General features: G+C 46.7%; 11 non-coding genes and 2 pseudogenes across 11 annotated transcripts; all 13 read right to left on the reverse strand.

Annotated features, from left to right (window-relative positions):
- Nucleotides 1-6,410: 6,410 nt before the first annotated feature.
- On the reverse strand, nt 6,411-6,510 carry LOC142703247 (U2 spliceosomal RNA; annotated as a pseudogene).
- Nucleotides 6,511-7,794: 1,284 nt separating this feature from the next.
- On the reverse strand, nt 7,795-7,985 carry LOC142703239 (U2 spliceosomal RNA). Its single transcript, XR_012867459.1, has one exon. It is a non-coding gene; the product is annotated as a U2 spliceosomal RNA (small nuclear RNA).
- A 1,292-nt stretch (nt 7,986-9,277) lies between these two features.
- Nucleotides 9,278-9,468, reverse strand: LOC142703245 (U2 spliceosomal RNA). The gene has a single exon (XR_012867464.1). It is a non-coding gene; the product is annotated as a U2 spliceosomal RNA (small nuclear RNA).
- Nucleotides 9,469-10,744: 1,276 nt separating this feature from the next.
- On the reverse strand, nt 10,745-10,935 carry LOC142703246 (U2 spliceosomal RNA). The gene has a single exon (XR_012867465.1). It is a non-coding gene; the product is annotated as a U2 spliceosomal RNA (small nuclear RNA).
- Nucleotides 10,936-12,207: 1,272 nt separating this feature from the next.
- On the reverse strand, nt 12,208-12,398 carry LOC142703249 (U2 spliceosomal RNA). The gene has a single exon (XR_012867466.1). It is a non-coding gene; the product is annotated as a U2 spliceosomal RNA (small nuclear RNA).
- A 1,292-nt stretch (nt 12,399-13,690) lies between these two features.
- Nucleotides 13,691-13,881, reverse strand: LOC142703250 (U2 spliceosomal RNA). Its single transcript, XR_012867467.1, has one exon. It is a non-coding gene; the product is annotated as a U2 spliceosomal RNA (small nuclear RNA).
- A 1,288-nt stretch (nt 13,882-15,169) lies between these two features.
- On the reverse strand, nt 15,170-15,360 carry LOC142703251 (U2 spliceosomal RNA). Its single transcript, XR_012867468.1, has one exon. It is a non-coding gene; the product is annotated as a U2 spliceosomal RNA (small nuclear RNA).
- A 1,288-nt stretch (nt 15,361-16,648) lies between these two features.
- LOC142703253 (U2 spliceosomal RNA) lies at nt 16,649-16,839 on the reverse strand. The gene has a single exon (XR_012867469.1). It is a non-coding gene; the product is annotated as a U2 spliceosomal RNA (small nuclear RNA).
- A 1,316-nt stretch (nt 16,840-18,155) lies between these two features.
- On the reverse strand, nt 18,156-18,346 carry LOC142703240 (U2 spliceosomal RNA). The gene has a single exon (XR_012867460.1). It is a non-coding gene; the product is annotated as a U2 spliceosomal RNA (small nuclear RNA).
- Nucleotides 18,347-19,634: 1,288 nt separating this feature from the next.
- Nucleotides 19,635-19,825, reverse strand: LOC142703242 (U2 spliceosomal RNA). The gene has a single exon (XR_012867461.1). It is a non-coding gene; the product is annotated as a U2 spliceosomal RNA (small nuclear RNA).
- A 1,297-nt stretch (nt 19,826-21,122) lies between these two features.
- Nucleotides 21,123-21,313, reverse strand: LOC142703243 (U2 spliceosomal RNA). Its single transcript, XR_012867462.1, has one exon. It is a non-coding gene; the product is annotated as a U2 spliceosomal RNA (small nuclear RNA).
- Nucleotides 21,314-22,605: 1,292 nt separating this feature from the next.
- Nucleotides 22,606-22,796, reverse strand: LOC142703244 (U2 spliceosomal RNA). Its single transcript, XR_012867463.1, has one exon. It is a non-coding gene; the product is annotated as a U2 spliceosomal RNA (small nuclear RNA).
- Nucleotides 22,797-24,068: 1,272 nt separating this feature from the next.
- Nucleotides 24,069-24,167, reverse strand: LOC142703248 (U2 spliceosomal RNA; annotated as a pseudogene; the record flags this gene model as incomplete).

A 24,167-nucleotide genomic window follows, 5' to 3' on the forward strand; every position in this document is an offset into this window, starting at 1 on the left:
CCACCCAAAATAGTTACTAGTTCACATTTCCCATATGTCTACTTTAGATTGGCATCGTTTTTTGAACATTATTTTATTTTTCTTGAGCGTTACAAGGCTTAGAACGTAAACAGCAATTTCTCATATTTTTAAGAAAATTTCAAAAGCCTTTTTTTGAAGGTACCAGTTCAGTTCTGAAGTGGATTTGAGGGGCCTATGTATTAGAAACCCCCATAAAACACCCCATTTTAAAAACTAGACCCCTCAAAGTATTCAAAACAGCATATAGAAAGTTTTTTAACCCTTCAGGCATTTCACAGGAATTAAAGCAAATTGGAGGTGAAATTTTCAAATTTCATTTTTTCTGCTGAATTTTTACATTTATTCAATTTTTTTCAGTAACAGAGAAGGTTTTACCAGAGAAATACTACTAAATATGTATTGTCCAGATTCTGCAGTTTTTAGAAATGTCCCACATGTGGCTCTAGTGTTCTCGTAGACTAAAACACAAGCCCTAGAAGCAAAGAAGCACCTAGTGCATTTTGAGGCCTCTTTTTTATTAGAATATATTTTAGGCAGCATGCCAGGTTTGAAGCGGTGTTGAGGTATCAAAGCAATGGAAACCCACCAGAAGTGAACCCATTTTGGAAACTACACCCTTCAAGGAATTCATTTATGGTTTTTGTTATCATTTTGACCGCACAGTTTTTTCACAGCATCTATTTGAATTGGGCTGTGAAATGAAAAAAATGATATTTTTTCCAAAAATATGTCATTTTTGATCAAAATTTCTTATTTTTACAGGGAACAACATACCCCATTTTGTTGCCCAATTTGTCCTGAGTGCGGCAATACCCCATTTGTGGTGATAAACTGCCGTTTGGGCCCATGGGAGGGCTCAGAAGGAAAGGAGCGCTATGTGTTTGTTGGAGTCCAGATTTTGCTGGATTGGTTTTCGGTTGCCATGTCGCATTTGCAGAGCCCCAGAGGTATCAAAGCAATGGAAACCCACCAGAAGTGACCCCATTTTGGAAACTACACCCCTCAAGGAATTCATTTATGGTTTTTGTTATCATTTTGACCGCACAGTTTTTTCACAGCACCTATTTGAATTGGGCTGTGAAATGAAAAAAATGATATTTTTTCCAAAATTATGTCATTTTTGATCAAAATTTCTTATTTTCACAGGGAACAACATACCCCATTTTGTTGCCCAATTTGTCCTGAGTGCGGCAATACCCCATTTGTGGTGATAAACTGCCGTTTGGGCTCATGGGAGGGCTCAGAAGGAAAGGAGCGCTATGTGTTTGTTGGAGTCCAGATTTTGCTGGATTGGTTTTCGGTTGCCATGTCGCATTTGCAGAGCCCCAGAGGTATCAAAGCAATGGAAACCCACCAGAAGTGACCCCATTTTGGAAACTACACCCCTCAAGGAATTCATTTATGGTTTTTGTTATCATTTTGACCGCACAGTTTTTTCACAGCACCTATTTGAATTGGGCTGTGAAATGAAAAAAATGATATTTTTTCCAAAATTATGTCATTTTTGATCAAAATTTCTTATTTTCACAGGGAACAACATACCCCATTTTGTTGCCCAATTTGTCCTGAGTGCGGCAATACCCCATTTGTGGTGATAAACTGCCGTTTGGGCTCATGGGAGGGCTCAGAAGGAAAGGAGCGCTATGTGTTTGTTGGAGTCCAGATTTTGCTGGATTGGTTTTCGGTTGCCATGTCGCATTTGCAGAGCCCCAGAGGTATCAAAGCAATGGAAACCCACCAGAAGTGACCCCATTTTGGAAACTACACCCCTCAAGGAATTCATTTATGGTTTTTGTTATCATTTTTACCGCACAGTTTTTTCACAGCACCTATTTGAATTGGGCTGTGAAATGAAAAAAATGATATTTTTTCCAAAATTATGTCATTTTTGATCAAAATTTCTTATTTTCACAGGGAACAACATACCCCATTTTGTTGCCCAATTTGTCCTGAGTGCGGCAATACCCCATTTGTGGTGATAAACTGCCGTTTGGGCTCATGGGAGGGCTCAGAAGGAAAGGAGCGCTATGTGTTTGTTGGAGTCCAGATTTTGCTGGATTGGTTTTCGGTTGCCATGTCGCATTTGCAGAGCCCCAGAGGTATCAAAGCAATGGAAACCCACCAGAAGTGACCCCATTTTGGAAACTACACCCCTCAAGGAATTCATTTATGGTTTTTGTTATCATTTTTACCGCACAGTTTTTTCACAGCACCTATTTGAATTGGGCTGTGAAATGAAAAAAATTATATTTTTTCCAAAAATATGTCATTTTTGATCAAAATTCCTTATTTTCACAGGGAACAACATACCCCATTTTGTTGCCCAATTTGTCCTGAGTGCGGCAATACCGCATTTGTGGTGATAAACTGCCGTTTGGGCTCATGGGAGGGCTCAGAAGGAAAGGAGCGCTATGTGTTTGTTGGAGTCCAGATTTTGCTGGATTGGTTTTCGGTTGCCATGTCGCATTTGCAGAGCCCCAGAGGTATCAAAGCAATGGAAACCCACCAGAAGTGACCCCATTTTGGAAACTACACCCCTCAAGGAATTCATTTATGGTTTTTGTTATCATTTTTACTGCACAGTTTTTTCACAGCACCTATTTGAATTGGGCTGTGAAATGAAAAAAATGATATTTTTTCCAAAAATATGTCATTTTTGATCAAAATTTCTTATTTTCACAGGGAACAACATACCCCATTTTGTTGCCCAATTTGTCCTGATTGCGGCAATACCGCATTTGTGGTGATAAACTGCCGTTTGGGCCCATGGGAGGGCTCAGAAGGAAAGGACCACCATTTGGCCTACTGAAGCTTTTCTGGTGCTAAGTCATATATGCAGAAGCCCCTGAGGTACCAGTACAGTTGAAACCCCCGAGAAGTGACCCCATTTTAAAAACTACACCCCTTAAGACATTCATCTAGAGGTGTAGTGAGCATTTTGACCCCACAGGTACTGTGTAAAAGATAATGCGCAGCAGATGGTGCAGTGTGAGATTTGCAATTTTATATATATATATGGCATGTCAGTCTCCGATATAGTGTGCCCAGCATGCGCCACCGGAGATATACACCCCTTAAATTGTAATGTGGGTTCTCCTGGGTACGGCAATACCCTACATGTGGCTGTTATCAGCTGCCTGGGCACATGGCAGGGCTTAGAAGGGAAGGACCACCATTTGGCCTACTGAAGCTTTTCTGGTGCTAAGTCATGTATGCAGAAGCCCCTGAGGTACCAGTACAGTTGAAACCCCCGAGAAGTGACCCCATTTTAAAAACTGCACCCCTTAAGACATTCATCTAGAGGTGTAGTGAGCATTTTGACCCCACAGGTACTGTGTAAAAGATAATGCGCAGCAGATGGTGCAGTGTGAGATTTGCAATTTTATATATATATATGGCATGTCAGTCTCCGATATAGTGTGCCCAGCATGCGCCACCGGAGATATACACCCCTTAAATTGTAATGTGGGTTCTCCTGGGTACGGCAATACCCTACATGTGGCTGTTATCAGCTGCCTGGGCATACGGCAGGGCTCAGAAGGGAAAGATGAGGGGGGTAAGCTGTGCGGAGTGCATCAGGGTAAATTAAAAATCAAGGGATGTATGATACATTTTAAAACAATCTTTTATACAGAGCCCTGGTTTTTCGGGACACGTGTCACATTGGTATATTGTGTTCTTCCTTATCCCCCTCTTATAGCAGACTCTGCACCTCTTTTGACTCTTTCCCTTTCCACCGGTTTGGGGAACTTCTCCTGGAAAGTGTTGCCCTGGTACGATGCGTGTGGCCTCGCTTCCAGAAGTACTGGGTGCCCCCCCTTCCTGGTCCCTAAAGATTAGATTTTTTATAACCACCTCTTGAAATTCCAGGAAAGTTCCCCTCTGGCCTGCACATCGATGTAGCACGTACGCATTGTACAATGCCATCTGTATGATGTGCACGGCCAGCTTCTTATACCACACCCGCGATTTGCGCATGGCGCTGTAGGGCTTCAGGACTTGATCTGACAAGTCCACCCCTCCCATGTACCTATTGTAGTCCAGGATGCAGTCTGGTTTGGGGGTCTCTGTACTGGTACCTCGTACTGGTACATGGGTGCTGGTGTGGCCATGTATTGTTGTCAATACAAGGACATCTCTCTTGTCCTTGTACTTGACACACAATAAGTTGCTGCTAGAATGTGCCCTGCTCTCACCCCTTCTGAGTGTTTGCCCAAGCAGTGTTTTAGGGAGGCCTCTCATATTTTTTCTAGCAGTGCCGCATGCCACAGTATTTCTGGAAGCGAGGCACTTGAAGAGTGGGACGCTGGTATAAAAATTATCCAGGTAGAGGTGGTAACCCTGGTCCAGCAGTGGGTGCACCAAATCCCACACAATTTTTCCATTAATTCCCAGTAAGGGGGGGCATTCTGGGGGCTGAATACTGCTGTCCTTCCCTTCATATATCCTGAATTTATATGTATACCCTGATGCACTCTCACACAGCTTATACATCTTCACGCCATACCTTGCCCTCTTATTCGGCAGGTACTGGCGGAATTGAAGCCTCCCTTTAAAATGTACCAGGGACTCATCTATAGAAATACACTTCTCGGGGGTGTATGCTTGGGCAAACCGGGCACTGAAATGGTCTAACAGGGGTCTCAGTTTGTACAAACGGTCAAAACTGGGGTCATCTCGGGGTGGGCACTGCTCATTATCCGTATAATGCAAGAAGCGAAGTATTGCCTCATAACGCATCCTGGACATGGCCATACGGTACATCGGGGTGTGGTATAGGATGTCCGTGCTCCAGTAGGTCCTAATGGACGGCTTTTTCAGAAGCCCCATGTTCAAATGAAGTCCCCAGAACTTGCCCAACTCTGCTGCATCTACAGGGGTCCACCTGTGGGACTGGGCATAAAACGATGTGGGGTTCTTTGTTATATACTGTTGGGCATATAAATTAGTCTGGGAGACCATTAGCTCTATAAATTCATCAGTGAAGAACTTCTTGAAAATGTCCATCTCACTAAGCCCTGCCGTATTAAATTTGATCCCCGGGTTTCCCGTGTACTCGGGGATTTGGGGCTCATAAATATCTGGTGTGGGTATCCAAATTGGGTCACTTCGCTCGGGGGTTACAACTTCGGAGGGGTCACTTCGCTCGGGGGCTACAACTGCAGTGGTGGTCCTGGAGCGTCTCCTAGGGGGTTCCTCCTCCTCTTCATCACTGGATGAGGAGGTGGATAAATAGAACAGAGTCTCACCACCCGACGACTCTGTGTCGGAGGCAAGAAATGAATATGCCTCTTCGGCACTAAATGTCCGTTGGGACATGGTTGTTTGGAGCAATAGGCTGCTACCTAAACTAGCCAAAAAATTTGTTTTTATAGAACAAGTGGGCTTCCCTGACACTAAACCTAACTGGGGCGAGGGTACCTAACACTAAACCTAACTAGATTTTATTTGAACTTCCCTGAGACTAAACCTAACTACGGCGACTTTTCCCTGACACTAAATCTAACTAGATTATACCGAGCTTCCCTAACACTAAACCTAACTACGGTGACGGGTACCTGACACTAAACCTATCTAAATTATTCCAAGCTTCCCTGATGCTAAACCTAACTACGGTGATGGATCCCTAACGCTAGATCTACCTACGGTGACGGATTCCTGACGCTAAATTCCCTGACGCTATACCTAACTACGCTTTGGGATGGTTCCCTGACACTAACTAACCCTAATACTAAACTAACTAAAAGTTAAATTGTCAAAATTTTCTAAACTGCCCTTTTTTTTTTTTTTTTTAAATTTTTATATATTTTTTTGTTTTATATTGTTTTATAAAGAAAAAAAATCAAAAAAAAATCCCCAGGGACCAGAAATGTGGTCCTGAAGACTAACAAGTGGTCAGTGATAGGAGATCACTGACCAAAAACGTGGGGGGAACACTAGGACGAAGGGTACAGGTTCGGGTAGTTTGGGTAGTGGATTGGGGAGGTGGGAAGCAAAAAAAGTTTGTTTTTTAACTTTTTTTTCACTTTTTAGCACTCTTTATCTTCTCTCCTCTCTTTCACAACCGCTCCGAACGCCTCGCTAACTCCAACAGAGGCGTTCAGGGCGGTTGCGGCAGGATGTGAGGTCAGAAGAGGAAGTGAAGGGAGAGATCGCCGTTATTGGTCAGTTAGTCACTGACTGACCAATAGCGGCGATCGGCGAGGCGGGACCATCGTAACGGGTCCCGGCACATTGAGCTGTGATAGTCTGCTGTCGGAAACAGCAGCTGTCACAGCTCGTGAACGCGCGCCGCGCGAACGGCGCCGTGTTTACTCCATGACCTACTATTAGGTCACTGAGCGCGAACGCTATAGTTAGCATGACCTAATAGTAGGTCATGGAGCGTTAAGGGGTTAATATATGGTCCCCAGATAGGGGACGTATCAGATATTAAACTGATAAGAACAGATACTACACTTGATCTTAGCCAAAAGGCCGAGAAGCGATAACCCGAACGGGCCGCGCGTTGCCCGAGCCTGCCCGATACTGCTGTTCAGCCCTTGCAGCGATTCAGCCTACTTCTAGGCAATTCCATGGGGCCCTGCAGGCTCACACACTCACAGCTACACGGGAGGTGAATAAAGGCCGGAGAGGAAGCCAGACAGGATTTGCTTCTTTTGCTTGCACCACAATGCAGTGCTGAAAGAGGAGGAATCTACATAAAAACGCCTTCCTGGCAACGCCCAAATGCCCTGCTGCCATGCAGATAAACACTGGCAGCGGCAGCAAGTGCATGCCCACAGCCACCCCTTGTTCCTTCACACCTTGTATCAGCTGTAATCCAGTCCAGTCCAGTGCTGCCTGCTGAGCAGCACTGACCAACACTGCCTGGGCCCAGGCTTTTATCTCTGAGGCCCCATTATGATGTCAGAAAGCTGGCTCTGGAATCCTGAGGGCTCCACTATGACACGTGCAAAGTTCCGTCTGAACTTTATATAAGACGGTGAGGCTCAGTCAGTCACTCAGTGTTGCCTGAGAGGGCAACACTGCAACAGCCGGCCGCCAGGCTGTCTTTTTTTTGCACAGCTAGTTGCCTCCAGGAGGCCACAAGAGGGAGACAAGGGACTGCAAAATGGAAAATAGGCATCCACCAACTTTACAGACAACTTCTCCTTGCTCCTACAACCTCCATCCTTGCACAGTTTGTTATTCTTCTAGGTAACATAGTAACAAATCCAAATTGCTGCTCTCTTTGTAGGCAAGCAAGGCTTTGTTGCAACTGCAATTCTTACTTCTTCTTGAAATGTAGGGACGACAGTACATTCCATCACATCCATCTAGTGTACACAGGTAGGTCCATTGTGGCGGGCAGGCGAGCGGGCGGGCTGCTTTATTGGCTGTTTGCTGTTCCCCTACTCCACTCCACTATTTGACTGTTGTGCTGCATCAATCAATCAATCAATCAATCAATCAATCAATCAATCAATCAATCAGTGGCTGGCTCAGGTGCAGCTCTTTAACTTACCTAAAAGGGAGGGCGGAGAGAAGACAAGGAAGGTGAATGAGGTGTTCCAATGTGAAATGCCGGAAACACAGAAACACAGACGACACACAACAAGAGGTGGCAATCTATTCATTAATTGCATTTAATCAATGAGCTCATTATCACTCATGCATTGTCCAACAGGTGTTGAAATAATGGGATTAAAAGGGGAGATCCCTTCAGAAAGACAGAAACAATAGCAAAGACAAAAAACACTTTTGGAATCTGCTTTTAGTCAACACATAAGGAAAGGGTGCACCGGTCCTGGAAATACTGCAATACCAGGTCAATGCGTGGAGTGGACAGAGCAAGCTCTATTTCCATCTCCCTGTTCTAAAAATCCATTTAATATATGGTCCCCAGATAGGGGACGTATCAGATATTAAACTGATAAGAACAGATACTACACTTGATCTTAGCCAAAAGGCCGAGAAGCGATAACCCGAACGGGCCGCGCGTTGCCCGAGCCTGCCCGATACTGCCGTTCAGCCCTTGCAGCGATTCAGCCTACTTCTAGGCAATTCCATGGGGCCCTGCAGGCTCACACACTCACAGCTACACGGGAGGTGAATAAAGGCCGGAGAGGAAGCCAGACAGGATTTGCTTCTTTTGCTTGCACCACAATGCAGTGCTGAAAGAGGAGGAATCTACATAAAAACGCCTTCCTGGCAACGCCCAAATGCCCTGCTGCCATGCAGATAAACACTGGCAGCGGCAGCAAGTGCATGCCCACAGCCACCCCTTGTTCCTTCACACCTTGTATCAGCTGTAATCCAGTCCAGTCCAGTGCTGCCTGCTGAGCAGCACTGACCAACACTGCCTGGGCCCAGGCTTTTATCTCTGAGGCCCCATTATGATGTCAGAAAGCTGGCTCTGGAATCCTGAGGGCTCCACTATGACACGTGCAAAGTTCCGTCTGAACTTTATATAAGACGGTGAGGCTCAGTCAGTCACTCAGTGTTGCCTGAGAGGGCAACACTGCAACAGCCGGCCGCCAGGCTGTCTTTTTTTTGCACAGCTAGTTGCCTCCAGGAGGCCACAAGAGGGAGACAAGGGACTGCAAAATGGAAAATAGGCATCCACCAACTTTACAGACAACTTCTCCTTGCTCCTACAACCTCCATCCTTGCACAGTTTGTTATTCTTCTAGGTAACATAGTAACAAATCCAAATTGCTGCTCTCTTTGTAGGCAAGCAAGGCTTTGTTGCAACTGCAATTCTTACTTCTTCTTGAAATGTAGGGACGACAGTACATTCCATCACATCCATCTAGTGTACACAGGTAGGTCCATTGTGGCGGGCAGGCGAGCGGGCGGGCTGCTTTATTGGCTGTTTGCTGTTCCCCTACTCCACTCCACTATTTGACTGTTGTGCTGCATCAATCAATCAATCAATCAATCAATCAATCAATCAATCAATCAATCAATCAATCAGTGGCTGGCTCAGGTGCAGCTCTTTAACTTACCTAAAAGGGAGGGCGGAGAGAAGACAAGGAAGGTGAATGAGGTGTTCCAATGTGAAATGCCGGAAACACAGAAACACAGACGACACACAACAAGAGGTGGCAATCTATTCATTAATTGCATTTAATCAATGAGCTCATTATCACTCATGCATTGTCCAACAGGTGTTGAAATAATGGGATTAAAAGGGGAGATCCCTTCAGAAAGACAGAAACAATAGCAAAGACAAAAAACACTTTTGGAATCTGCTTTTAGTCAACACATAAGGAAAGGGTGCACCGGTCCTGGAAATACTGCAATACCAGGTCAATGCGTGGAGTGGACAGAGCAAGCTCTATTTCCATCTCCCTGTTCTAAAAATCCATTTAATATATGGTCCTCAGATAGGGGACGTATCAGATATTAAACTGATAAGAACAGATACTACACTTGATCTTAGCCAAAAGGCCGAGAAGCGATAACCCGAACGGGCCGCGCGTTGCCCGAGCCTGCCCGATACTGCTGTTCAGCCCTTGCAGCGATTCAGCCTACTTCTAGGCAATTCCATGGGGCCCTGCAGGCTCACACACTCACAGCTACACGGGAGGTGAATAAAGGCCGGAGAGGAAGCCAGACAGGATTTGCTTCTTTTGCTTGCACCACAATGCAGTGCTGAAAGAGGAGGAATCTACATAAAAACGCCTTCCTGGCAACGCCCAAATGCCCTGCTGCCATGCAGATAAACACTGGCAGCGGCAGCAAGTGCATGCCCACAGCCACCCCTTGTTCCTTCACACCTTGTATCAGCTGTAATCCAGTCCAGTCCAGTGCTGCCTGCTGAGCAGCACTGACCAACACTGCCTGGGCCCAGGCTTTTATCTCTGAGGCCCCATTATGATGTCAGAAAGCTGGCTCTGGAATCCTGAGGGCTCCACTATGACACGTGCAAAGTTCCGTCTGAACTTTATATAAGACGGTGAGGCTCAGTCAGTCACTCAGTGTTGCCTGAGAGGGCAACACTGCAACAGCCGGCCGCCAGGCTGTCTTTTTTTTGCACAGCTAGTTGCCTCCAGGAGGCCACAAGAGCGAGACAAGGGACTGCAAAATGGAAAATAGGCATCCACACACTTTACAGACAACTTCTCCTTGCTCCTACAACCTCCATCCTTGCACAGTTTGTTATTCTTCTAGGTAACATAGTAACAAATCCAAATTGCTGCTCTCTTTGTAGGCAAGCAAGGCTTTGTTGCAACTGCAATTCTTACTTCTTCTTGAAATGTAGGGACGACAGTACATTCCATCACATCCATCTAGTGTACACAGGTAGGTCCATTGTGGCGGACAGGCGAGCGGGCGGGCTGCTTTATTGGCTGTTTGCTGTTCCCCTACTCCACTCCACTATTTGACTGTTGTGCTGCATCAATCAATCAATCAATCAATCAATCAATCAATCAATCAGTGGCTGGCTCAGGTGCAGCTCTTTAACTTACCTAAAAGGGAGGGCGGAGAGAAGACAAGGAAGGTGAATGAGGTGTTCCAATGTGAAATGCCGGAAACACAGAAACACAGACGACACACAACAAGAGGTGGCAATCTATTCATTAATTGCATTTAATCAATGAGCTCATTATCACTCATGCATTGTCCAACAGGTGTTGAAATAATGGGATTAAAAGGGGAGATCCCTTCAGAAAGACAGAAACAATAGCAAAGACAAAAAACACTTTTGGAATCTGCTTTTAGTCAACACATAAGGAAAGGGTGCACCGGTCCTGGAAATACTGCAATACCAGGTCAATGCGTGGAGTGGACAGAGCAAGCTCTATTTCCATCTCCCTGTTCTAAAAATCCATTTAATATATGGTCCTCAGATAGGGGACGTATCAGATATTAAACTGATAAGAACAGATACTACACTTGATCTTAGCCAAAAGGCCGAGAAGCGATAACCCGAACGGGCCGCGCGTTGCCCGAGCCTGCCCGATACTGCTGTTCAGCCCTTGCAGCGATTCAGCCTACTTCTAGGCAATTCCATGGGGCCCTGCAGGCTCACACACTCACAGCTACACGGGAGGTGAATAAAGGCCGGAGAGGAAGCCAGACAGGATTTGCTTCTTTTGCTTGCACCACAATGCAGTGCTGAAAGAGGAGGAATCTACATAAAAACGCCTTCCTGGCAACGCCCAAATGCCCTGCTGCCATGCAGATAAACACTGGCAGCGGCAGCAAGTGCATGCCCACAGCCACCCCTTGTTCCTTCACACCTTGTATCAGCTGTAATCCAGTCCAGTCCAGTGCTGCCTGCTGAGCAGCACTGACCAACACTGCCTGGGCCCAGGCTTTTATCTCTGAGGCCCCATTATGATGTCAGAAAGCTGGCTCTGGAATCCTGAGGGCTCCACTATGACACGTGCAAAGTTCCGTCTGAACTTTATATAAGACGGTGAGGCTCAGTCAGTCACTCAGTGTTGCCTGAGAGGGCAACACTGCAACAGCCGGCCGCCAGGCTGTCTTTTTTTTGCACAGCTAGTTGCCTCCAGGAGGCCACAAGAGCGAGACAAGGGACTGCAAAATGGAAAATAGGCATCCACACACTTTACAGACAACTTCTCCTTGCTCCTACAACCTCCATCCTTGCACAGTTTGTTATTCTTCTAGGTAACATAGTAACAAATCCAAATTGCTGCTCTCTTTGTAGGCAAGCAAGGCTTTGTTGCAACTGCAATTCTTACTTCTTCTTGAAATGTAGGGACGACAGTACATTCCATCACATCCATCTAGTGTACACAGGTAGGTCCATTGTGGCGGACAGGCGAGCGGGCGGGCTGCTTTATTGGCTGTTTGCTGTTCCCCTACTCCACTCCACTATTTGACTGTTGTGCTGCATCAATCAATCAATCAATCAATCAATCAATCAATCAGTGGCTGGCTCAGGTGCAGCTCTTTAACTTACCTAAAAGGGAGGGCGGAGAGAAGACAAGGAAGGTGAATGAGGTGTTCCAATGTGAAATGCCGGAAACACAGAAACACAGACGACACACAACAAGAGGTGGCAATCTATTCATTAATTGCATTTAATCAATGAGCTCATTATCACTCATGCATTGTCCAACAGGTGTTGAAATAATGGGATTAAAAGGGGAGATCCCTTCAGAAAGACAGAAACAATAGCAAAGACAAAAAACACTTTTGGAATCTGCTTTTAGTCAACACATAAGGAAAGGGTGCACCGGTCCTGGAAATACTGCAATACCAGGTCAATGCGTGGAGTGGACAGAGCAAGCTCTATTTCCATCTCCCTGTTCTAAAAATCCATTTAATATATGGTCCCCAGATAGGGGACGTATCAGATATTAAACTGATAAGAACAGATACTACACTTGATCTTAGCCAAAAGGCCGAGAAGCGATAACCCGAACGGGCCGCGCGTTGCCCGAGCCTGCCCGATACTGCTGTTCAGCCCTTGCAGCGATTCAGCCTACTTCTAGGCAATTCCATGGGGCCCTGCAGGCTCACACACTCACAGCTACACGGGAGGTGAATAAAGGCCGGAGAGGAAGCCAGACAGGATTTGCTTCTTTTGCTTGCACCACAATGCAGTGCTGAAAGAGGAGGAATCTACATAAAAACGCCTTCCTGGCAACGCCCAAATGCCCTGCTGCCATGCAGATAAACACTGGCAGCGGCAGCAAGTGCATGCCCACAGCCACCCCTTGTTCCTTCACACCTTGTATCAGCTGTAATCCAGTCCAGTCCAGTGCTGCCTGCTGAGCAGCACTGACCAACACTGCCTGGGCCCAGGCTTTTATCTCTGAGGCCCCATTATGATGTCAGAAAGCTGGCTCTGGAATCCTGAGGGCTCCACTATGACACGTGCAAAGTTCCGTCTGAACTTTATATAAGACGGTGAGGCTCAGTCAGTCACTCAGTGTTGCCTGAGAGGGCAACACTGCAACAGCCGGCCGCCAGGCTGTCTTTTTTTTGCACAGCTAGTTGCCTCCAGGAGGCCACAAGAGGGAGACAAGGGACTGCAAAATGGAAAATAGGCATCCACCAACTTTACAGACAACTTCTCCTTGCTCCTACAACCTCCATCCTTGCACAGTTTGTTATTCTTCTAGGTAACATAGTAACAAATCCAAATTGCTGCTCTCTTTGTAGGCAAGCAAGGCTTTGTTGCAACTGCAATTCTTACTTCTTCTTGAAATGTAGGGACGACAGTACATTCCATCACATCCATCTAGTGTACACAGGTAGGTCCATTGTGGCGGGCAGGCGAGCGGGCGGGCTGCTTTATTGGCTGTTTGCTGTTCCCCTACTCCACTCCACTATTTGACTGTTGTGCTGCATCAATCAATCAATCAATCAATCAATCAATCAATCAATCAATCAATCAATCAATCAGTGGCTGGCTCAGGTGCAGCTCTTTAACTTACCTAAAAGGGAGGGCGGAGAGAAGACAAGGAAGGTGAATGAGGTGTTCCAATGTGAAATGCCGGAAACACAGAAACACAGACGACACACAACAAGAGGTGGCAATCTATTCATTAATTGCATTTAATCAATGAGCTCATTATCACTCATGCATTGTCCAACAGGTGTTGAAATAATGGGATTAAAAGGGGAGATCCCTTCAGAAAGACAGAAACAATAGCAAAGACAAAAAACACTTTTGGAATCTGCTTTTAGTCAACACATAAGGAAAGGGTGCACCGGTCCTGGAAATACTGCAATACCAGGTCAATGCGTGGAGTGGACAGAGCAAGCTCTATTTCCATCTCCCTGTTCTAAAAATCCATTTAATATATGGTCCCCAGATAGGGGACGTATCAGATATTAAACTGATAAGAACAGATACTACACTTGATCTTAGCCAAAAGGCCGAGAAGCGATAACCCGAACGGGCCGCGCGTTGCCCGAGCCTGCCCGATACTGCTGTTCAGCCCTTGCAGCGATTCAGCCTACTTCTAGGCAATTCCATGGGGCCCTGCAGGCTCACACACTCACAGCTACACGGGAGGTGAATAAAGGCCGGAGAGGAAGCCAGACAGGATTTGCTTCTTTTGCTTGCACCACAATGCAGTGCTGAAAGAGGAGGAATCTACATAAAAACGCCTTCCTGGCAACGCCCAAATGCCCTGCTGCCATGCAGATAAACACTGGCAGCGGCAGCAAGTGCATGCCCACAGCCACCCCTTGTTCCTTCACACCTTGTATCAGCTGTAATCCAGTCCAGTCCAGTGCTGCCTGCTGAGCAGCACTGACCAACACTGCCTGGGCCCAGGCTTTTATCTCTGAGGCCCCATTATGATGTCAGAAAGCTGGCTCTGGAATCCTGAGGGCTCCACTATGACACGTGCAAAGTTCCGTCTGAACTTTATATAAGACGGTGATGCTCAGTCAGTCACTCAGTGTTGCCTGAGAGGGCAACACTGCAACAGCCGGCCGCCAGGCTGTCTTTTTTTTGCACAGCTAGTTGCCTCCAGGAGGCCACAAGAGGGAGACAAGGGACTGCAAAATGGAAAATAGGCATCCACCAACTTTACAGACAACTTCTCCTTGCTCCTACAACCTCCATCCTTGCACAGTTTGTTATTCTTCTAGGTAACATAGTAACAAATCCAAATTGCTGCTCTCTTTGTAGGCAAGCAAGGCTTTGTTGCAACTGCAATTCTTACTTCTTCTTGAAATGTAGGGACGACAGTACATTCCATCACATCCATCTAGTGTACACAGGTAGGTCCATTGTGGCGGGCAGGCGAGCGGGCGGGCTGCTTTATTGGCTGTTTGCTGTTCCCCTACTCCACTCCACTATTTGACTGTTGTGCTGCATCAATCAATCAATCAATCAATCAATCAATCAATCAATCAATCAATCAATCAGTGGCTGGCTCAGGTGCAGCTCTTTAACTTACCTAAAAGGGAGGGCGGAGAGAAGACAAGGAAGGTGAATGAGGTGTTCCAATGTGAAATGCCGGAAACACAGAAACACAGACGACACACAACAAGAGGTGGCAATCTATTCATTAATTGCATTTAATCAATGAGCTCATTATCACTCATGCATTGTCCAACAGGTGTTGAAATAATGGGATTAAAAGGGGAGATCCCTTCAGAAAGACAGAAACAATAGCAAAGACAAAAAACACTTTTGGAATCTGCTTTTAGTCAACACATAAGGAAAGGGTGCACCGGTCCTGGAAATACTGCAATACCAGGTCAATGCGTGGAGTGGACAGAGCAAGCTCTATTTCCATCTCCCTGTTCTAAAAATCCATTTAATATATGGTCCCCAGATAGGGGACGTATCAGATATTAAACTGATAAGAACAGATACTACACTTGATCTTAGCCAAAAGGCCGAGAAGCGATAACCCGAACGGGCCGCGCGTTGCCCGAGCCTGCCCGATACTGCTGTTCAGCCCTTGCAGCGATTCAGCCTACTTCTAGGCAATTCCATGGGGCCCTGCAGGCTCACACACTCACAGCTACACGGGAGGTGAATAAAGGCCGGAGAGGAAGCCAGACAGGATTTGCTTCTTTTGCTTGCACCACAATGCAGTGCTGAAAGAGGAGGAATCTACATAAAAACGCCTTCCTGGCAACGCCCAAATGCCCTGCTGCCATGCAGATAAACACTGGCAGCGGCAGCAAGTGCATGCCCACAGCCACCCCTTGTTCCTTCACACCTTGTATCAGCTGTAATCCAGTCCAGTCCAGTGCTGCCTGCTGAGCAGCACTGACCAACACTGCCTGGGCCCAGGCTTTTATCTCTGAGGCCCCATTATGATGTCAGAAAGCTGGCTCTGGAATCCTGAGGGCTCCACTATGACACGTGCAAAGTTCCGTCTGAACTTTATATAAGACGGTGAGGCTCAGTCAGTCACTCAGTGTTGCCTGAGAGGGCAACACTGCAACAGCCGGCCGCCAGGCTGTCTTTTTTTTGCACAGCTAGTTGCCTCCAGGAGGCCACAAGAGGGAGACAAGGGACTGCAAAATGGAAAATAGGCATCCACCAACTTTACAGACAACTTCTCCTTGCTCCTACAACCTCCATCCTTGCACAGTTTGTTATTCTTCTAGGTAACATAGTAACAAATCCAAATTGCTGCTCTCTTTGTAGGCAAGCAAGGCTTTGTTGCAACTGCAATTCTTACTTCTTCTTGAAATGTAGGGACGACAGTACATTCCATCACATCCATCTAGTGTACACAGGTAGGTCCATTGTGGCGGGCAGGCGAGCGGGCGGGCTGCTTTATTGGCTGTTTGCTGTTCCCCTACTCCACTCCACTATTTGACTGTTGTGCTGCATCAATCAATCAATCAATCAATCAATCAATCAATCAATCAATCAATCAATCAGTGGCTGGCTCAGGTGCAGCTCTTTAACTTACCTAAAAGGGAGGGCGGAGAGAAGACAAGGAAGGTGAATGAGGTGTTCCAATGTGAAATGCCGGAAACACAGAAACACAGACGACACACAACAAGAGGTGGCAATCTATTCATTAATTGCATTTAATCAATGAGCTCATTATCACTCATGCATTGTCCAACAGGTGTTGAAATAATGGGATTAAAAGGGGAGATCCCTTCAGAAAGACAGAAACAATAGCAAAGACAAAAAACACTTTTGGAATCTGCTTTTAGTCAACACATAAGGAAAGGGTGCACCGGTCCTGGAAATACTGCAATACCAGGTCAATGCGTGGAGTGGACAGAGCAAGCTCTATTTCCATCTCCCTGTTCTAAAAATCCATTTAATATATGGTCCCCAGATAGGGGACGTATCAGATATTAAACTGATAAGAACAGATACTACACTTGATCTTAGCCAAAAGGCCGAGAAGCGATAACCCGAATGGGCCGCGCGTTGCCCGAGCCTGCCCGATACTGCTGTTCAGCCCTTGCAGCGATTCAGCCTACTTCTAGGCAATTCCATGGGGCCCTGCAGGCTCACACACTCACAGCTACACGGGAGGTGAATAAAGGCCGGAGAGGAAGCCAGACAGGATTTGCTTCTTTTGCTTGCACCACAATGCAGTGCTGAAAGAGGAGGAATCTACATAAAAACGCCTTCCTGGCAACGCCCAAATGCCCTGCTGCCATGCAGATAAACACTGGCAGCGGCAGCAAGTGCATGCCCACAGCCACCCCTTGTTCCTTCACACCTTGTATCAGCTGTAATCCAGTCCAGTCCAGTGCTGCCTGCTGAGCAGCACTGACCAACACTGCCTGGGCCCAGGCTTTTATCTCTGAGGCCCCATTATGATGTCAGAAAGCTGGCTCTGGAATCCTGAGGGCTCCACTATGACACGTGCAAAGTTCCGTCTGAACTTTATATAAGACGGTGAGGCTCAGTCAGTCACTCAGTGTTGCCTGAGAGGGCAACACTGCAACAGCCGGCCGCCAGGCTGTCTTTTTTTTGCACAGCTAGTTGCCTCCAGGAGGCCACAAGAGGGAGACAAGGGACTGCAAAATGGAAAATAGGCATCCACCAACTTTACAGACAACTTCTCCTTGCTCCTACAACCTCCATCCTTGCACAGTTTGTTATTCTTCTAGGTAACATAGTAACAAATCCAAATTGCTGCTCTCTTTGTAGGCAAGCAAGGCTTTGTTGCAACTGCAATTCTTACTTCTTCTTGAAATGTAGGGACGACAGTACATTCCATCACATCCATCTAGTGTACACAGGTAGGTCCATTGTGGCGGGCAGGCGAGCGGGCGGGCTGCTTTATTGGCTGTTTGCTGTTCCCCTACTCCACTCCACTATTTGACTGTTGTGCTGCATCAATCAATCAATCAATCAATCAATCAATCAATCAATCAATCAATCAATCAATCAATCAATCAATCAATCAATCAATCAGTGGCTGGCTCAGGTGCAGCTCTTTAACTTACCTAAAAGGGAGGGCGGAGAGAAGACAAGGAAGGTGAATGAGGTGTTCCAATGTGAAATGCCGGAAACACAGAAACACAGACGACACACAACAAGAGGTGGCAATCTATTCATTAATTGCATTTAATCAATGAGCTCATTATCACTCATGCATTGTCCAACAGGTGTTGAAATAATGGGATTAAAAGGGGAGATCCCTTCAGAAAGACAGAAACAATAGCAAAGACAAAAAACACTTTTGGAATCTGCTTTTGGTCAACACATAAGGAAAGGGTGCACCGGTCCTGGAAATACTGCAATACCAGGTCAATGCGTGGAGTGGACAGAGCAAGCTCTATTTCCATCTCCCTGTTCTAAAAATCCATTTAATATATGGTCCCCAGATAGGGGACGTATCAGATATTAAACTGATAAGAACAGATACTACACTTGATCTTAGCCAAAAGGCCGAGAAGCGATAACCCGAACGGGCCGCGCGTTGCCCGAGCCTGCCCGATACTGCTGTTCAGCCCTTGCAGCGATTCAGCCTACTTCTAGGCAATTCCATGGGGCCCTGCAGGCTCACACACTCACAGCTACACGGGAGGTGAATAAAGGCCGGTGAGGAAGCCAGACAGGATTTGCTTCTTTTGCTTGCACCACAATGCAGTGCTGAAAGAGGAGGAATCTACATAAAAACGCCTTCCTGGCAACGCCCAAATGCCCTGCTGCCATGCAGATAAACACTGGCAGCGGCAGCAAGTGCATGCCCACAGCCACCCCTTGTTCCTTCACACCTTGTATCAGCTGTAATCCAGTCCAGTCCAGTGCTGCCTGCTGAGCAGCACTGACCAACACTGCCTGGGCCCAGGCTTTTATCTCTGAGGCCCCATTATGATGTCAGAAAGCTGGCTCTGGAATCCTGAGGGCTCCACTATGACACGTGCAAAGTTCCGTCTGAACTTTATATAAGACGGTGAGGCTCAGTCAGTCACTCAGTGTTGCCTGAGAGGGCAACACTGCAACAGCCGGCCGCCAGGCTGTCTTTTTTTTGCACAGCTAGTTGCCTCCAGGAGGCCACAAGAGGGAGACAAGGGACTGCAAAATGGAAAATAGGCATCCACCAACTTTACAGACAACTTCTCCTTGCTCCTACAACCTCCATCCTTGCACAGTTTGTTATTCTTCTAGGTAACATAGTAACAAATCCAAATTGCTGCTCTCTTTGTAGGCAAGCAAGGCTTTGTTGCAACTGCAATTCTTACTTCTTCTTGAAATGTAGGGACGACAGTACATTCCATCACATCCATCTAGTGTACACAGGTAGGTCCATTGTGGCGGGCAGGCGAGCGGGCGGGCTGCTTTATTGGCTGTTTGCTGTTCCCCTACTCCACTCCACTATTTGACTGTTGTGCTGCATCAATCAATCAATCAATCAATCAATCAATCAATCAATCAATCAATCAATCAGTGGCTGGCTCAGGTGCAGCTCTTTAACTTACCTAAAAGGGAGGGCGGAGAGAAGACAAGGAAGGTGAATGAGGTGTTCCAATGTGAAATGCCGGAAACACAGAAACACAGACGACACACAACAAGAGGTGGCAATCTATTCATTAATTGCATTTAATCAATGAGCTCATTATCACTCATGCATTGTCCAACAGGTGTTGAAATAATGGGATTAAAAGGGGAGATCCCTTCAGAAAGACAGAAACAATAGCAAAGACAAAAAACACTTTTGGAATCTGCTTTTAGTCAACACATAAGGAAAGGGTGCACCGGTCCTGGAAATACTGCAATACCAGGTCAATGCGTGGAGTGGACAGAGCAAGCTCTATTTCCATCTCCCTGTTCTAAAAATCCATTTAATATATGGTCCCCAGATAGGGGACGTATCAGATATTAAACTGATAAGAACAGATACTACACTTGATCTTAGCCAAAAGGCCGAGAAGCGATAACCCGAACGGGCCGCGCGTTGCCCGAGCCTGCCCGATACTGCTGTTCAGCCCTTGCAGCGATTCAGCCTACTTCTAGGCAATTCCATGGGGCCCTGCAGGCTCACACACTCACAGCTACACGGGAGGTGAATAAAGGCCGGAGAGGAAGCCAGACAGGATTTGCTTCTTTTGCTTGCACCACAATGCAGTGCTGAAAGAGGAGGAATCTACATAAAAACGCCTTCCTGGCAACGCCCAAATGCCCTGCTGCCATGCAGATAAACACTGGCAGCGGCAGCAAGTGCATGCCCACAGCCACCCCTTGTTCCTTCACACCTTGTATCAGCTGTAATCCAGTCCAGTCCAGTGCTGCCTGCTGAGCAGCACTGACCAACACTGCCTGGGCCCAGGCTTTTATCTCTGAGGCCCCATTATGATGTCAGAAAGCTGGCTCTGGAATCCTGAGGGCTCCACTATGACACGTGCAAAGTTCCGTCTGAACTTTATATAAGACGGTGAGGCTCAGTCAGTCTCTCAGTGTTGCCTGAGAGGGCAACACTGCAACAGCCGGCCGCCAGGCTGTCTTTTTTTTGCACAGCTAGTTGCCTCCAGGAGGCCACAAGAGGGAGACAAGGGACTGCAAAATGGAAAATAGGCATCCACCAACTTTACAGACAACTTCTCCTTGCTCCTACAACCTCCATCCTTGCACAGTTTGTTATTCTTCTAGGTAACATAGTAACAAATCCAAAATGTCTGCTCTCTTTGTAGGCAAGCAAGGCTTTGTTGCAACTGCAATTCTTACTTCTTCTTGAAATGTAGGGACGACAGTACATTCCATCACATCCATCTAGTGTACACAGGTAGGTCCATTGTGGCGGGCAGGCGAGCGGGCGGGCTGCTTTATTGGCTGTTTGCTGTTCCCCTACTCCACTCCACTATTTGACTGTTGTGCTGCATCAATCAATCAATCAATCAATCAATCAATCAATCAATCAATCAATCAATCAATCAATCAGTGGCTGGCTCAGGTGCAGCTCTTTAACTTACCTAAAAGGGAGGGCGGAGAGAAGACAAGGAAGGTGAATGAGGTGTTCCAATGTGAAATGCCGGAAACACAGAAACACAGACGACACACAACAAGAGGTGGCAATCTATTCATTAATTGCATTTAATCAATGAGCTCATTATCACTCATGCATTGTCCAACAGGTGTTGAAATAATGGGATTAAAAGGGGAGATCCCTTCAGAAAGACAGAAACAATAGCAAAGACACAAAACACTTTTGGAATCTGCTTTTAGTCAACACATAAGGAAAGGGTGCACCGGTCCTGGAAATACTGCAATACCAGGTCAATGCGTGGAGTGGACAGAGCAAGCTCTATTTCCATCTCCCTGTTCTAAAAATCCATTTAATATATGGTCCCCAGATAGGGGACGTATCAGATATTAAACTGATAAGAACAGATACTACACTTGATCTTAGCCAAAAGGCCGAGAAGCGATAACCCGAACGGGCCGCGCGTTGCCCGAGCCTGCCCGATACTGCTGTTCAGCCCTTGCAGCGATTCAGCCTACTTCTAGGCAATTCCATGGGGCCCTGCAGGCTCACACACTCACAGCTACACGGGAGGTGAATAAAGGCCGGAGAGGAAGCCAGACAGGATTTGCTTCTTTTGCTTGCACCACAATGCAGTGCTGAAAGAGGAGGAATCTACATAAAAACGCCTTCCTGGCAACGCCCAAATGCCCTGCTGCCATGCAGATAAACACTGGCAGCGGCAGCAAGTGCATGCCCACAGCCACCCCTTGTTCCTTCACACCTTGTATCAGCTGTAATCCAGTCCAGTCCAGTGCTGCCTGCTGAGCAGCACTGACCAACACTGCCTGGGCCCAGGCTTTTATCTCTGAGGCCCCATTATGATGTCAGAAAGCTGGCTCTGGAATCCTGAGGGCTCCACTATGACACGTGCAAAGTTCCGTCTGAACTTTATATAAGACGGTGAGGCTCAGTCAGTCACTCAGTGTTGCCTGAGAGGGCAACACTGCAACAGCCGGCCGCCAGGCTGTCTTTTTTTTGCACAGCTAGTTGCCTCCAGGAGGCCACAAGAGGGAGACAAGGGACTGCAAAATGGAAAATAGGCATCCACCAACTTTACAGACAACTTCTCCTTGCTCCTACAACCTCCATCCTTGCACAGTTTGTTATTCTTCTAGGTAACATAGTAACAAATCCAAATTGCTGCTCTCTTTGTAGGCAAGCAAGGCTTTGTTGCAACTGCAATTCTTACTTCTTCTTGAAATGTAGGGACGACAGTACATTCCATCACATCCATCTAGTGTACACAGGTAGGTCCATTGTGGCGGGCAGGCGAGCGGGCGGGCTGCTTTATTGGCTGTTTGCTGTTCCCCTACACCACTCCACTATTTGACTGTTGTGCTGCATCAATCAATCAATCAATCAATCAATCAATCAATCAATCAATCAATCAATCAATCAGTGGCTGGCTCAGGTGCAGCTCTTTAACTTACCTAAAAGGGAGGGCGGAGAGAAGACAAGGAAGGTGAATGAGGTGTTCCAATGTGAAATGCCGGAAACACAGAAACACAGACGACACACAACAAGAGGTGGCAATCTATTCATTAATTGCATTTAATCAATGAGCTCATTATCACTCATGCATTGTCCAACAGGTGTTGAAATAATGGGATTAAAAGGGGAGATCCCTTCAGAAAGACAGAAACAATAGCAAAGACAAAAAACACTTTTGGAATCTGCTTTTAGTCAACACATAAGGAAAGGGTGCACCGGTCCTGGAAATACTGCAATACCAGGTCAATGCGTGGAGTGGACAGAGCAAGCTCTATTTCCATCTCCCTGTTCTAAAAATCCATTTAATATATGGTCCCCAGATAGGGGACGTATCAGATATTAAACTGATAAGAACAGATACTACACTTGATCTTAGCCAAAAGGCCGAGAAGCGATAACCCGAACGGGCCGCGCGTTGCCCGAGCCTGCCCGATACTGCTGTTCAGCCCTTGCAGCGATTCAGCCTACTTCTAGGCAATTCCATGGGGCCCTGCAGGCTCACACACTCACAGCTACACGGGAGGTGAATAAAGGCCGGAGAGGAAGCCAGACAGGATTTGCTTCTTTTGCTTGCACCACAATGCAGTGCTGAAAGAGGAGGAATCTACATAAAAACGCCTTCCTGGCAACGCCCAAATGCCCTGCTGCCATGCAGATAAACACTGGCAGCGGCAGCAAGTGCATGCCCACAGCCACCCCTTGTTCCTTCACACCTTGTATCAGCTGTAATCCAGTCCAGTCCAGTGCTGCCTGCTGAGCAGCACTGACCAACACTGCCTGGGCCCAGGCTTTTATCTCTGAGGCCCCATTATGATGTCAGAAAGCTGGCTCTGGAATCCTGAGGGCTCCACTATGACACGTGCAAAGTTCCGTCTGAACTTTATATAAGACGGTGAGGCTCAGTCAGTCACTCAGTGTTGCCTGAGAGGGCAACACTGCAACAGCCGGCCGCCAGGCTGTCTTTTTTTTGCACAGCTAGTTGCCTCCAGGAGGCCACAAGAGGGAGACAAGGGACTGCAAAATGGAAAATAGGCATCCACCAACTTTACAGACAACTTCTCCTTGCTCCTACAACCTCCATCCTTGCACAGTTTGTTATTCTTCTAGGTAACATAGTAACAAATCCAAATTGCTGCTCTCTTTGTAGGCAAGCAAGGCTTTGTTGCAACTGCAATTCTTACTTCTTCTTGAAATGTAGGGACGACAGTACATTCCATCACATCCATCTAGTGTACACAGGTAGGTCCATTGTGGCGGGCAGGCGAGCGGGCGGGCTGCTTTATTGGCTGTTTGCTGTTCCCCTACTCCACTCCACTATTTGACTGTTGTGCTGCATCAATCAATCAATCAATCAATCAATCAATCAATCAGTGGCTGGCTCAGGTGCAGCTCTTTAACTTACCTAAAAGGGAGGGCGGAGAGAAGACAAGGAAGGTGAATGAGGTGTTCCAATGTGAAATGCCGGAAACACAGAAACACAGACGACACACAACAAGAGGTGGCAATCTATTCATTAATTGCATTTAATCAATGAGCTCATTATCACTCATGCATTGTCCAACAGGTGTTGAAATAATGGGATTAAAAGGGGAGATCCCTTCAGAAAGACAGAAACAATAGCAAAGACAAAAAACACTTTTGGAATCTGCTTTTAGTCAACACATAAGGAAAGGGTGCACCGGTCCTGGAAATACTGCAATACCAGGTCAATGCGTGGAGTGGACAGAGCAAGCTCTATTTCCATCTCCCTGTTCTAAAAATCCATTT

Source organism: Rhinoderma darwinii, unplaced genomic scaffold, assembly GCF_050947455.1.
Source record: "Rhinoderma darwinii isolate aRhiDar2 unplaced genomic scaffold, aRhiDar2.hap1 Scaffold_2648, whole genome shotgun sequence".
Lineage (NCBI taxonomy): Eukaryota > Metazoa > Chordata > Amphibia > Anura > Rhinodermatidae > Rhinoderma > Rhinoderma darwinii.